We start from the raw sequence: 13208 nt of genomic DNA, 5'->3' as shown, positions 1-13208 counted from the left end.
TCCAGAAGGCATTCGATAAGGTGCCACATAAAAGGTTACTGCATAAGATAAGAGCTCACAGAGTTGGGGGTAATATATTAGCATGGATAGAGGATTGGCTAACTAACAGAAAGCAGAGAGTCGGGAGAAATGGGTCATTTTCCGGTTGGCAATCTGTAACTAGTGGGGTGCCACAGGGATCAGTGCTGAGGCCTCAACTATTTACAATCTATATCAATGACTTGGATGAAGGGATCGAGTGTAATGTAGCCAAATTTGCTGCTGACACAAAGATAGATGGCAAAGCAAGTTGTGAGGAGGACACAAAGGCCGCGAATTTGCTGGCGCTCAGAGTGTGGGTTCGGAGGCGCGTCCGCTATCAAAATCTAACTGATTGACAGCGGGTTGGAAAGTCGCTCCGAACCCGCCTCCATGTAAGTTTCCAGAGTGTCGGGTCTGCGATTTCAGAACAGACCCAACACCAAGCGGCGGGGGAGGCATTTAAGATAGTTAAATTCTTGTTAAACGCTTGTTAACTACTATTTTGCCAGCCTATTTCTATTTTACCACTTTTTTAATGGGGTCACGTCGTTCGAAGATCACGTCAGGTAAGTAGGTTGGGTTCTCTATGTCTCCCCATTGCTGTGACTAGGTGACAGCTGCAAAAGTGGTCTGAGCTGTTCACTTTCCAATGTCAGAAGTTTGAGCCTTCAGGACTTGGAAAATACTTTTGAGCTGTATGCAGTTTGGAAGTGTTTGGAGCAAACTCTCTATCCACTGTCACCTCCTTGGAGCAAGCTCTCTCACCATTGACAGATCGCTTCTGTCATCTCAACTTCAGCTGCCATCTATTCCAGCCCTTGAAAAAATCTCACGTTGGTCCTCTGAATCCCTCCACGATCAGCCCCAACATCACCAACAACAACACCAACCTTCTCCACAATCACCTGATGCTGCACAGGACACAGGGCATCAGCACCCAACAACATTGCTGCCCGGGAGGCCAGGGATGGCCTTACCATGGCCAGATTTACTTCACTTGACGCTGTACACCCTGGCTGCCACATGATGCGCCAGGTTGACACCACCCCACACCAGCACCATAAAGTATCCCTACAATGTCCAAGCTATTCCTTTCACACTCATCACAATTGGGAGGCGGAGGGGAATGTTATGTCTCAACATTCACTGGAGCTCACTAAGACACTTCCAAAGGTGAACACAGATCTGTCCAATAAGGTAAGGTGTTGAAAATATAATTTCAATTTTTGACAACACATTAACAGAAACTTCACATGAACATTGGCTAAACCACCCAGGTGTCTACCCTTGTGTGTTGTTAGTTCATAAGCTTGCAGTAGGTTAAGGGTGAGTGTGAGGGGTGGCTAGTGAGATGGGGAAGTGATAATGTAGACAGAGAGAGAGGGATGGGTGGAGGTGCAAGGTAAGTTGGTGGGAGTAAAGATGTGCAGGAGCAGGGTAGGGAAGGCAGAGTGATGTGGATGTGATGAGGGGTACAGCAGGATGAGGTTGAGCGTGGCTTGGCAGTAACGTTTCGTGATCTGCTCAGATCATTGAAAGGCTTGCACCACAGCAGTCTGGTCCTCCTAACGACATCCCTGCTTCTGCCCTCCTGTGCAATGTGCAACCAGGCTGCGTTGATCTCCTGGGGAGGTCTCTTCCGCCCATGGGAAGGGAACAGAACCTCCATGCATGCTGTGACTCCCTCCATAAGCATATGGAGGGAGTCATGGGGAGAGCCTGGGTGCAGCCCTGTGCCTTTGTGCAGTGCTTGTCAGTGTTTGCAGCACCTCAATGCTGCAGAACACTGACCCCAGCACTGTCAAGATCAATTTGGACATGGCCCCTTTAAGAAAATCGGCTGATGACGTGTCATTAAATGACTTAATCAGACCCGCTTCCTATTAATTGGTCGGGAACCTCGCAGTGCCGGCTTAACAAGCCCCATCAATAGAAAATCGCTTGGAGCGTATGGGCTGCAGTAGGCAGCGGGCTGGGACCGCGACACCGACCCTGGCCGCCCCGGACCCGCCTCGGTAGGCGAAATCACAGCCAAAGAGTCTGCAAAGGGATATCGATAGGTTCAGTGAGTGGGCAAAAATTTGGCAGATGGAGTATAATGTGGATAAATGTGAGGTTGTTCACTTTGGTAGGAAGAATAGAGAAGCAAAATATTATTTAAATGGAGAGTGACTACAGATGCTGCGATACAGAAGGATCTGGGGTGCTCGTACACGAAACACAAAGAGTTAGCAGCAGGTACAACAAGTAATTAGGGAGGCAAATGGAATGTTGGCCTTTAGTGCAAGGGGGATGGAGTATACAAGTAGAGAAGTCTTGCTACAACTGTACATTTCTCTCACATGACAGCTGTTGAAGATTCAGCCAGTGCTATTTACACCTCATCTAGAGTCATCTTTTGTTTCTTAACTTGTCCCATTACCATCTCCTTTTGCCTTGCACCATCATCCCTTTTGTCTTTTAATCTCTCCTGCCTTCCATCCTATCACAGACCTTCCCTTTTGTTCTTTCCTTTCCTCCTCCCTTACCCTGCCCCACACTTCCTTAAAAATCTGTTACATCTCTAACTTTTTCCAGTTCTAACGAAGGGTCATCGACCTGAAACGTTAACTCTGTTCCTCTCTCCATGATGCTGCCTGACCTGCTGAGTGTTTCCAGCATTTTCTGTTGTTATTTCAGATTTTCAGCATCCACAGTATTTTGTTAATGGGGCAGAAATTCCTCCCCAAACGCGTGAGAATGGAAGGGGTACTCACGCGTCTGGCCAGAGGAAATGCCGGTTTTCAGCATGCACAGCGCATGCGCTGAAAACCGGCATTTCCTCTCCTTTAACCCAAGAGGTGAAGAGGCTAGCACGTGCGCTGTAGGGGGCAGCGCGTGCGTCTTGGATTTCCTCTGTTTTGGGGGATTTGCGCATGTCTAAAGGCCTCCGGTCTTTACGCTTGTAAAAAGCACACATAAGTATTTATTTTTACAGGTAAGTGGTGTTTTAGTGCAATTTAGAATTTTTTTTCCACAGGTTTATTATTTTAAAGAATCTACAATAAGGTAAGTTTAGTTTTAGACCCTTTTTATTAAAAATTTATTTTTTTCAAAAAAAAAAATTGTTTAAATTATTTTTTTAAACTTATTTATACTTAATTTAATGATTGGGATGTTTTTAAAATTTTTATTTAAAGTTTAAATAGTGTTTTGGGCCCCCGTAGTTTTCATGAGTTTGACAGTTCTTACTCTCAAACTCATGAATGAACCTTCCCCTCCCCTGATTGGTTGTACAGTGCTCACCTGATCCCAGCCGGCACATCGCGCTAACTACGCCGCTGGATCAGGTAAGCACTGCGCGCTGACATCTGAACCGGGCCTGTCACAGGAAATGCGAGCAGGCCCGGGCTTCAGATGTCAGCGCGCAGGGTGAGTGCAGATCGGGGGCTTGCACGTGCGGCAAGCCCCCGACACCAAGTTCTGGGCCATTGTGTTGAAGCAGGTAAGCTTGGTGGGCTGCGAGGAAGCACTCCGGCTCTTCCTGGCCCACAAGCAGTGCTGTAAAGGCACTTACCTTTTCCACAATCTATCCTCGCCTCCCTTGAGCTGCCTGGTTAAACCTGGAAGATAGGTTAAATATGAGGCACACAGCCTCATTGTAATATTTAAATGGCCAGCCCGCCTCCTGGGAGCGGATTGGTTGCTCGCCCTCCGTTCCTCCTCCGTGAAAACCTGAAATGGGCAGGTTGGAGGTAGATTGGAGTCGGGTTTGAGACTTTAAAAATGTTAACATCTCACCCAACCCAAGCCCCCGTTTTTTGGGGTTAAAATTATCCTCTGTGTGTCTGTGTGTGTGGGAGAGATCACCTGGACTGTTTAAATAACCAAAGCCTAAAACAAATCACAAATGACCCAAGCCACGTGACCCGATCTATATATTTAAAGCAGGACCCTGTTGCCTTCCTGCGGGTGTCCTTCTCAAAAGAGCAGGTTTCCACCAGGTGGGGGAATTAAAATCGGGGTCATAGGTCTCACTAGATGAACAAAGTCCAGGATTCATCATTTCACCTTCTACCATCCTGGTTGTCATACCTTACGATAATGGGTTTGTTGACTAAACGCGGCAATTAATCTCTTTCAATTCGTACAACAGACCCAGACATGAGGCGCGGACAATCCCAGTGGTGGAAAGCTTTGTGAACCATTACCGGCCCTTCCACTGGATTTTTGGCAGGAATGCTCCAGAAGTCCTGCAGCATTTTAAACCATTAGCGTTATTTGCTTCAAACGTCCATCAGTTTTATACTGAAGGAGACAGATGGACAAAAGCACAGGCACAGGTGTATTTACAGAGGCCACAAACGGGTCCAACAAGGGTCTATAAATCCTGCAGGGAGAAAGGTTAAGGAGACCACAGGGAAGAAGGAGTAAATTGTAAAACAAAAAGGTCACAGGAGCAAAGAGGGTCAAAAGATGAGCATAACGAAGTCAACCATAACATCTAAAAATTCTTCCAGTACGATAACAGAAAGACAACTAACAAAGGACAATTAATGATGTAAATATAAAGTGAAATAAAAATAGCCACACTTGTAGGAAATGTTCTATAGTCAAACACCAGGAGTTGAATTATAGAATTATACAGCACAGAAGGAGGTAATTTGACCCATCAGGTCTGTGCCAGCTCTTTGAAGAGCTATGCAATTAGTCCCACTCCCCCGTTATTCACCATAGCCCATCAAAATTCTCCTTTTCGAGTATATATCCATTTCCCTTTTGAAAGTTACAATTGAACCTGCTTCCACCACTCTTTCAGGCAGTATATTCCAGATCATAACAACTCGTTGTGTAAAAAAAAATCTCATCTCCCCTCTTTTTCAAAACATACCCCTTATTGGACAGATCTGAGCGCACCTTCAGAATTGTCTTACTGAGTTCCAGTGATTGTTCAGTCATAACTCCCCCTGACCCTGTCTCCCGCTATGATGATGAGTGTGCATGGAATGCCTTGGACATTAAAGGGATGTTTCACGGTGCTGGTGTGGGATGGTATCAACCTGGCGCATCATGTGGTAGCCAAGGCTTACAGCGCCAATTGAAGAAAATCTGCCAATGGTGATGCCATCTTTGGCCTCCTGGGCAGCAATGTTGTCAGGGGCTGATGCTCTGGTCCAGTGCAGCATCAGGTGATGGCGGCGAAGGCTGCAGGAATTACTCAGGGCATTGTCCGAGGCCCAAGCATCTTCAGCTGCTTCATCAATGACCTTCCCTCCAATATAAGGTCAGAAATGCGAATGTTCGCTGATAACTGCACTGTGTTCAGTGCCATTCATAACTCCTCAGAAAATGAAGCAGTCCATGCCCGCATGCAACAAGACCTGGACGACGTTCAGGCTTGGGCTGATAAGTGGCAGGTAACATTCACGCCACAGAAGTGCCAGGCAATGACTATCTCCAACAAGCGAGAGTCTAACCACCTCCCCTTGACATTCAATGGTATTACCATCGCCGAATCCCCCACCATCAAAATTCTGGGGGTCACCAGTGAACAGAAACTTAACTGGACCAGCCACATAAATACTGTGGCAACAAGAGCAGGTCAGAGACTAGGTATTCTGCGGCGAGTGTCTCAACTCCTGACTCCCCAAAGCCTTTCCACCATCTGCAAGGCACAAGTAAGGAGTGTGCTGGAATACTCTCCACTTGCCTGGATGAGTGCCCCCAGCTCCAACAACACTCAAGAAGCTCGACTCCATCCAGGACAAAGCAGCCCGCTTGATTGGCACCCCATCCACCACCTTAAACATTCACTCCCTCCACCACCGGCGTACCGTGACTGCAGTGTGTACCAGCTACAAGATGCACTGCAGCAACTCGCCAAGGCTTCTTCGGCAGCACCTCCCAAACCCGCGACCTCTTCCACCTAGAAGGACAAGGGCAGCAGGCGCATGGGAACACCACCACCTCCAAGTTCCCCTCCAAGTCACACACCATCCTGACTTAGAAGTATATCGCTGAACCTTCATTGTCGCTGGGTCAAAATCCTGGAACTCCCTCCCTAACAGCACTGTGGGAGCACCTTGCCTTCACCACATGGACTGCAGCAATTCAAGAAGGCGGCTCACCACCACCTTCTCAAGGGCAATTAGGGATGGGCAATAAATGCTGACCTTGCCAGTGATGCCCACATCCCATATACGAATTTAAAAAAAGGTTGGTGATGAGGTTGTCGATGTTGGTGTTGGGGCTGATCGTGGAAGGATTCGGACGACCAAGGTCTGATTGTTTCATTGGTTCCGGTGTTGCTGGAATAAATGGCAGCTGCAGGTGAGATGACAAGCAATCCTTCAATGGTGAGAGAGGTTCTCCTAATGATGTGGCACTGGACATACAGTTGGATCTAAAAACTTGTAAGTTAAAGAAATCTTTATATGTATTAAAAATGCAGTAACAAACACTTTCTGTGCTCTGAAATTCACCATCTGCAACATGGCATCCTTGACACCACTTCTGCAGCTGTCAGCTTTTCACAAACATCAGAGCAGACTCAACTCACAGCAGGTTGAGCTGGCGTGTTCCCCGAACAGCGGGTAACCCATGGGGGAGAAGGTAAAATTAGAAGTAAGCCTCAAAATAAGTAGCTGAATTGTATCCCCTGCCACTTGGTGTCGGGTCAGTTCTGCGCTGACAGACCTGACACCTGGGAGACTCGCGTGGAGTCGGGTTGACAGCAGGTTCCCTACTCGCTGTCAATCTTTAAAAATTTTAGAGCAGACCCACCCCCTCAGCACTATTAAATTCGAGGCCATAGAGTACTAAAGCAAGGAAGTATGGCTAAACCTTTGTAAATTACTAATTAGGCCTCAGATGGAGTATTGTGTCCAGTTCTGGGCACTGCACTTTAGGAAAGATGCCAAGGCCTGAGAAAGGTTGAAGCAGAGATTTACCAGAATGGTAACACGGATGCGGGACTTCAGTTACGTGGAGAGACTGGAGAAGCTGGGATTGGTCTCCTTACAGCAAAGATGGTTAAGGGGAGATTTAATAGAGGTGTTCAACATCATGAAGGGTTTTGACAGAGTAAATAAGGAACAATTGTTTCCAGTGGCAGAAGAGTTGGTAACCAGAGGACACAGATTGAAGATAATTGGCAAAGGAGCAAGAGGTGAGATGAGGAGATCATTTTTTACGCAGCGAGTTGTTGTGATCTGGAATGCACTACCTGAAAGGGCGGTGGAAGCAGATTCAATAGTAACTTTCAAAAGGGAATTGGATAAATACTTGAAAAGGATAAAATTGCAGGGCTATGGAAAAGGGTGGGGGAGTGAACCATAGAATGATACAGCATAGAGGAGGCCATTCGATCCATCATGTCTGTGCCGGGTGGGACTAATTTTAGAGCTCTTTCAAAGAGCCAGCACAGGCAGATGGATCGAATGACGACCTTTTGTGTTGTAAGGTTCCATGGCCCCGATAGTAACACTGGGACGGGAACAGAGGCGGGGCTGGGTGACAACGCGCAACATGATGAACCTTTATAAAACACTGGTTCAGCCTCAACTGGAGTATTGTGTCCAATTCTGGGCACCACACTTTAGGAAGGATGTGAAAGCCTTAGAGAGGGTGCAGAAAAGATTTACAAGAATGGTTCCAGGAATGAGGGACTTCAGTTTTTTGAGGATGTAACTGGTAGAATAGATAAGGGAGAACCAGTGGATGTGGTGTATTTGGATTTTCAGAAGGCTTTTGATAAAGTCCCACATAAGAGGTTAAAGTGCAAAATGAAAGTACACGGGATTGGGGGTAATATACTGGCATGGATTGAAAATTGGTTAACAGACAGGAAACAGAGAGTAGGAATAAATGGGTCTTTTTCGGGGTGGCAGGCGGTGACTAGTGGGGTACCGCAGGGATCAGTGCTTGGGCCCCAGCTATTCACAATATATATCAATGATTAGGATGAGGGAACCAAATGTAATATTTCCAAGTTTGCTGATGACACAAAACTAGGTGGGATTGTGAGTTGTGAGGAGGATGCAAAGAGGCTTCAAGGCGATTTAGACAAGTTGAGTGAGTGGGCAAATACATGGCAGATACAGTATAACGTGGATAAATGTGAAGTTATCCACTTCGGTAGGAAAAACAGAAAGGTAGAGTATTATTTAAATGCTGATAGATTGGGAAATGGTGATGTACAAAGGGACTTGGGTGTCCTTGTACACCAGTCACTGAAAGCAAACATGCAGGTGCAGCAAGCAGTTAGGAAGGCAAATGGTATGTTGGCCTTCATTGCAAGAGGATTTGAGTACAGGAGCAAGGATGCCTTACTACAGTTGTACAGGGCCTTGGTGAGACCACACCACGAGTACTGTGTGCAGTATTGGGCTCCTTACCTAAGAAAGGATATACTTGCCATAGAGGGAGTGCAGCGAAGGTTCACCAGACAGACTCCTGGGATGGCAGGACTGTCGTATGAGGAGAGATTGGGTCGACTAGGCCTGTATTCATTAGAGTTTAGAAGAATGAGAGGGGATCTCATTGAAACGTATAAAATTCTGACAGGGCTAGACAGACTGGATGCAGGGAGGATGTTTCCCCTGGCTGGGGGGTCTAGAACGAGGGAATCACAGTCTCAGGATATGGGGTAGGACATCTAGGACTGAGATGAGGAGAAATTTCTTCACTCAAAGGGTGGTGAAGCTGTGGAACTCTCTACCACAGAAGGCTGTGGAGGCCAAGTCACTGAATATATTTAAGAAGGAGATAGATAGATTTCTAGACACAAAAGGCAACAAGGGGTATGGGGAGAGAGCGGGAATATGGTATTGAGATAGAGGATCAGCCATGATCGTATTGAATGACAGAGCAGGCTCGAAGGGCCGAATGGCCTACTCCTGCTCCTATTTTTCTATGTTTCTATGTTATATGGATAGACTGGAGAAGCTGGGGTTGTTCTCCTTAGAGCAGAGAAGGTTGACAGCAGATTTGATAGAGGTATTCAAAATCATGAGGGGCCTAGACAGAGTAGATAGAGTGAAACTGTTCCCATTGGTGGAAGGGTCGAGAACCAGAGGACACAGGTTCAAGGTGATTGGCAGAAGAACCAAAGGCGACATGAGGAAAAACTTTTTTACGCAGCGACTGGTTATGATCTGGAATGCACTGCCTGAAAGGGTGTTGGAGGCAGATTCAATTGTGGCTTTCAAAAGGGAATTGGATAAGTACCTGAAGGAACAAAAATTTCCAGGGTTACGGGGAAAGGGCGGGGTAGTGGGACTAGTTGAAGTGCTCTTGCAGGGAGCCGGCACATGCTCAATGGGCAGAATGGCCTTCTTGTGTACTATAACCATTCTAAGATTCTAACATCGTGGTATGCATGGGAATGGGCGATTTCAATATGGATGCCTCATTATGATTTTACTTCTGAGTTTCACGTCTCCAATGCGCATGAGCGCACATAACACGGATCCATGTTACATGATGTAAAGGCCAGGAAGGGAAATGGGAAAAGAAACCTGCTGCCACCATAAAGAAGGCATGGCTGGAGGTGAGCCAAGAAATGAGCAGCAGGAGCGTAACCATCAGGAACTGAATCCAGTGTTGGAAATGTTTCAATGACCTAACTAGATCAGGAAAGGTGAGCAAAGTCACAGATTTATCAACATCCTCTCACTCTGTCTTGTCAAGTGTACTTCATTCACATCACTCCTCACATCCACTTCACTTACAGCATCACTCATTGTTCCGTTTCACTGCACATCCACACCTCCCCCTTCCTCCATCCTCCACTGCCACTCACCCTAAACCTAATGCAATCTGATAACACCTCAGTCAGCTCCCCCAATTCTCAGCACACATCCTCAAATAGCACCGTCAACACATTGCTCAAATGCATGCCAGTGCCATGTGTGATGTACCTGCCTGATTGTCCCCCTCACCAAATACATTGCATCCATTGGATGTACACATAGAATCAGAGAAACTTACAGCACAGAAGGAGGCCATTCGGCCATCGTGCCTGTGCTGGCTCTGTGAAAGAGCAGTCGTGCTTCATCGCATTCCATGGCTTTGTGTCTGTAACCCTGTAAGATCCTCATCCTCAAGTACCTGTCCAACTCACTTTTAAAATTATTTATGGAATCAGCTTCCACCACCTTTTCAGGTAGAGCGTTCCAGATGCTGACAACTCTCTGAGTGAATTTTTTTTCCTGGTCTCGCCTCTGGAGCGTTTGCCAGTGATTTTTAATCTACGATCACTGGTTATTGAGCCACTCGCCAGGGGGAGTAGTTTTTCTCTATCTACTCTATCAAAACCTCTCAACATCTTGAAAAACCTCTCTCAGGTCACCCCTTAACCTTCACCATTCCAAGGAGAAGAGTCCTAACTTTTCCAGCCTCTCCTCATAACTGAAGTCCCTCATCCCTGGTAACATCCTGGTAAACCTCCTCTGTAACCTTTCTAAGGCCTTTACATCTTTCCTGAAGTGTGGGGCCCAGAAATGTCCACAATACTCCAGCTGAGGCCTAACCAGTGATTTAGAAAGTTCTAGCATGATCTCTTTGCTTTTATAGTCTATGCCGATATTTATAAACCCAACGAACACATATGCTTTTTTAACCACCTTATCAACTTGCTCTGTCACCTTTAAGGATTTGTGTATATGGACACCAAGGTCTCTCTGCTCATCTACACTTTTCAAAATCATGCCAAAAGAGGCACTTTCTCTTCCTTTGAGCATCTCGCCTTGATCCACCCCTCTCAATTAAAATCCTGATTCTCTACCGCCCACCCAAGTACCATAAAAGTTTTCTCACCAAGGTACCTTCACTGTTTTCCTCCTTCAGGCACTGCACTGAACGACTTCTCATCCTCAGTGATTTCAACCTCCATCTCAATTCATCATGCTCTCTCTCCTCTGAGTTCACTGCCATCCTATCCTCCCTTAATCATCATAGAATCATAGAAATTTACAGCACAGAATGCGGTCATTTGGCCCATCGTGTCTGTGCCGGCCGAAAAAGATCTCTCCAGCCTAATCCCACTTTCCAGCTCTTGGTCCGTAGCCTTGTAGGTTACAGCATTTCAAGCACATATCCAAGTACTTTTTAAATGTGATGAGGGTTTCTGCCTCTACCACCCTTTCAGGCAGTGAGTTCCAGACCCCCACCACCCTCTGGGTGAGAGAGGTTCTCCTCAACTCCCCTCTAATCCTTCTTAATCCCTCTCTCCATGTACACTCCCCAACCCATATTCACGGCCATCCCCTTGAACATGCCATCTCACATAACCTTGCTAGTCCCATCGTATCAACTGCAGATAAGGCCATCTCTGATCACTTCCTTGTATCACTCTCCACTCACATCACCCTCCCCCTCCCAACGCTACTTGCTTCTGTATCTGCCCTTGTAAAAAACACTCTCCCAATTCACTTACAACTGCACTTTCATAAACCTCTTCCTATTTCTTATCTACATGCTGCCCCTCGGCGACATCATCCAAAAACACAGCGCCAGTTTCCACATATAGGCTGACGACACCCGGCTCTACCTCACCACCACCTCTCTCAGCCCCTCCACTCTCTCTAAATTGTCAGACTGCTTGTCCGACATCCAGTACTGGATGAGCAGATATTTCATCCAATTAAATATTGGGAAGACTGAAGCCACTGTCTTCGGTCCCCGCCACAAACTCTGTTCCCGAGCCACCGACTCCATCCTTCTCCCCAGCAACTGTCTGAGGCTGAAACAGACTGTTTGCAACCTTGGTGTCGAAATGAACTTCCAACTACATATCGGCACCATCACTAAGACCACCTATTTCCACCAACAGAACTTTGCCCGACTCCACCCCTGCCTCAGCTCATCTGCTGCTGAAACCCTGATCCATGCCTTTGTTACCTCTAGACTTGACTAGTCCAATGCACTCCCGGCTGGTCTCCCACGTTTTACCCTCTATCAACTTGAGGTCATCCAAAACTCGCTGCCCGTGTCCTAACCTGCACCAAGTCCATTCACCCATCACCCCTGTGCTCGCTGACCTACATTGGTTCCCGGTTAAGCAGTGCCTCGATTTCAAAATTCTCACCCTTGTTTTCAAATCCCTCCAAGGCCTCGCCCCTCCCTATCTCTCTAATCTCCTCCAGCCCCACAACCCCCGTAGATATCTGCTCTTCTCCAATTCTGGCCTTTTTGAACATCCCGATTTTAAATGCTCCACCATTGGTGGTCGTGCCTTCAGCTGCCTAGGTCCTAAGCTCTGGAATTTCCTCTCTAAACCTCTCCGCCTCGCCACTTCTCTTTCCTCCTTTAAGTCACTCCTTAAAACCTACCTCTCTGACAAAGCTTTGGTTATCTGCCCTAATATCTCCTTATGTCGCTCGGTATCAAATTTTGTCTGTGAAGCGTCTTGGGCTATTTTACTACGTTAAAGGTGCAATAAAAATACAAGTTGTTGTTGTTATGCTGTCTTTCCATATTAGTCCTCCCAAATCGCATCACTTCACACTTCTCCACACTGAACTCCATCTGCCATGTTTCTGCCCATTTCACCATCCTGTCTGTCATCCTGAATTCTACAACTATCCTCATCACTATCTACAACATTGCCAAATTTCATATCATCTGCAAACTTTATAATGCTGCTCCCTACATCTGAATCTAGGTCACTTATAAAAATTGAAAAGTAATGCACTCAAAGCTGACCCTTAGGAAACACCACTGCAAAGCACCTCACAGTCTGAAAAACATCCATCCACCTCCTGCCACTGAGCCAGTTCCGTATCCATACCACCACCGTCCCCTTCATTCCATGAATTCCCATCTTCTTAACAAGCCTCCTGTGTGGCACTTTGTCGAATGCCTTCAGAAAGTCCATATATACAACATCTACCGCATTACCTTGATCAACCTTTCTGTTACTTCATCAAAGAATTCAATCAAGTTAGTCAGACACAATTTGCCTTTAACAAATTCATGCTGGCTCTCCTTGATTAACCCATACCTTTCCAAATGGAAGTTTAATTTGTATCTGATAATGGTTTCCAATAACTTCCCCACAACTGATGTTAGGCTGACTGGCTTGTAGTTTCCTGGTTTATCCCTCTTCCCTTTCTCGAATAATGGTATAACATTAGCACCCCTCCAGTCCTCCAGCATTACCCCTGTATCCAATGAGGATTGAAAGATTGTGACCAATGCCTCTGCTA

General features: G+C 46.4%; 1 protein-coding gene across 1 annotated transcript in view; it reads left to right on the top strand.

Annotated features, from left to right (window-relative positions):
• Positions 1-13208, top strand: part of LOC147123877 (disintegrin and metalloproteinase domain-containing protein 12-like) — a 503908-nt gene that overhangs the window by 388791 nt on the left and 101909 nt on the right. The gene's annotated exons all lie outside the window — the stretch shown is intronic.

The sequence above is a fragment of the Somniosus microcephalus genome, chromosome 2 (assembly GCF_052327205.1).
Source record: "Somniosus microcephalus isolate GS21.2 chromosome 2, FLI_Smic_1.0, whole genome shotgun sequence".
In the NCBI taxonomy this organism is placed as follows: Eukaryota; Metazoa; Chordata; class Chondrichthyes; order Squaliformes; family Somniosidae; genus Somniosus; species Somniosus microcephalus.
The sequence above is the reverse complement of the archived record's forward strand: the minus strand, read 5'-3'. Positions and strand labels throughout refer to the sequence as shown.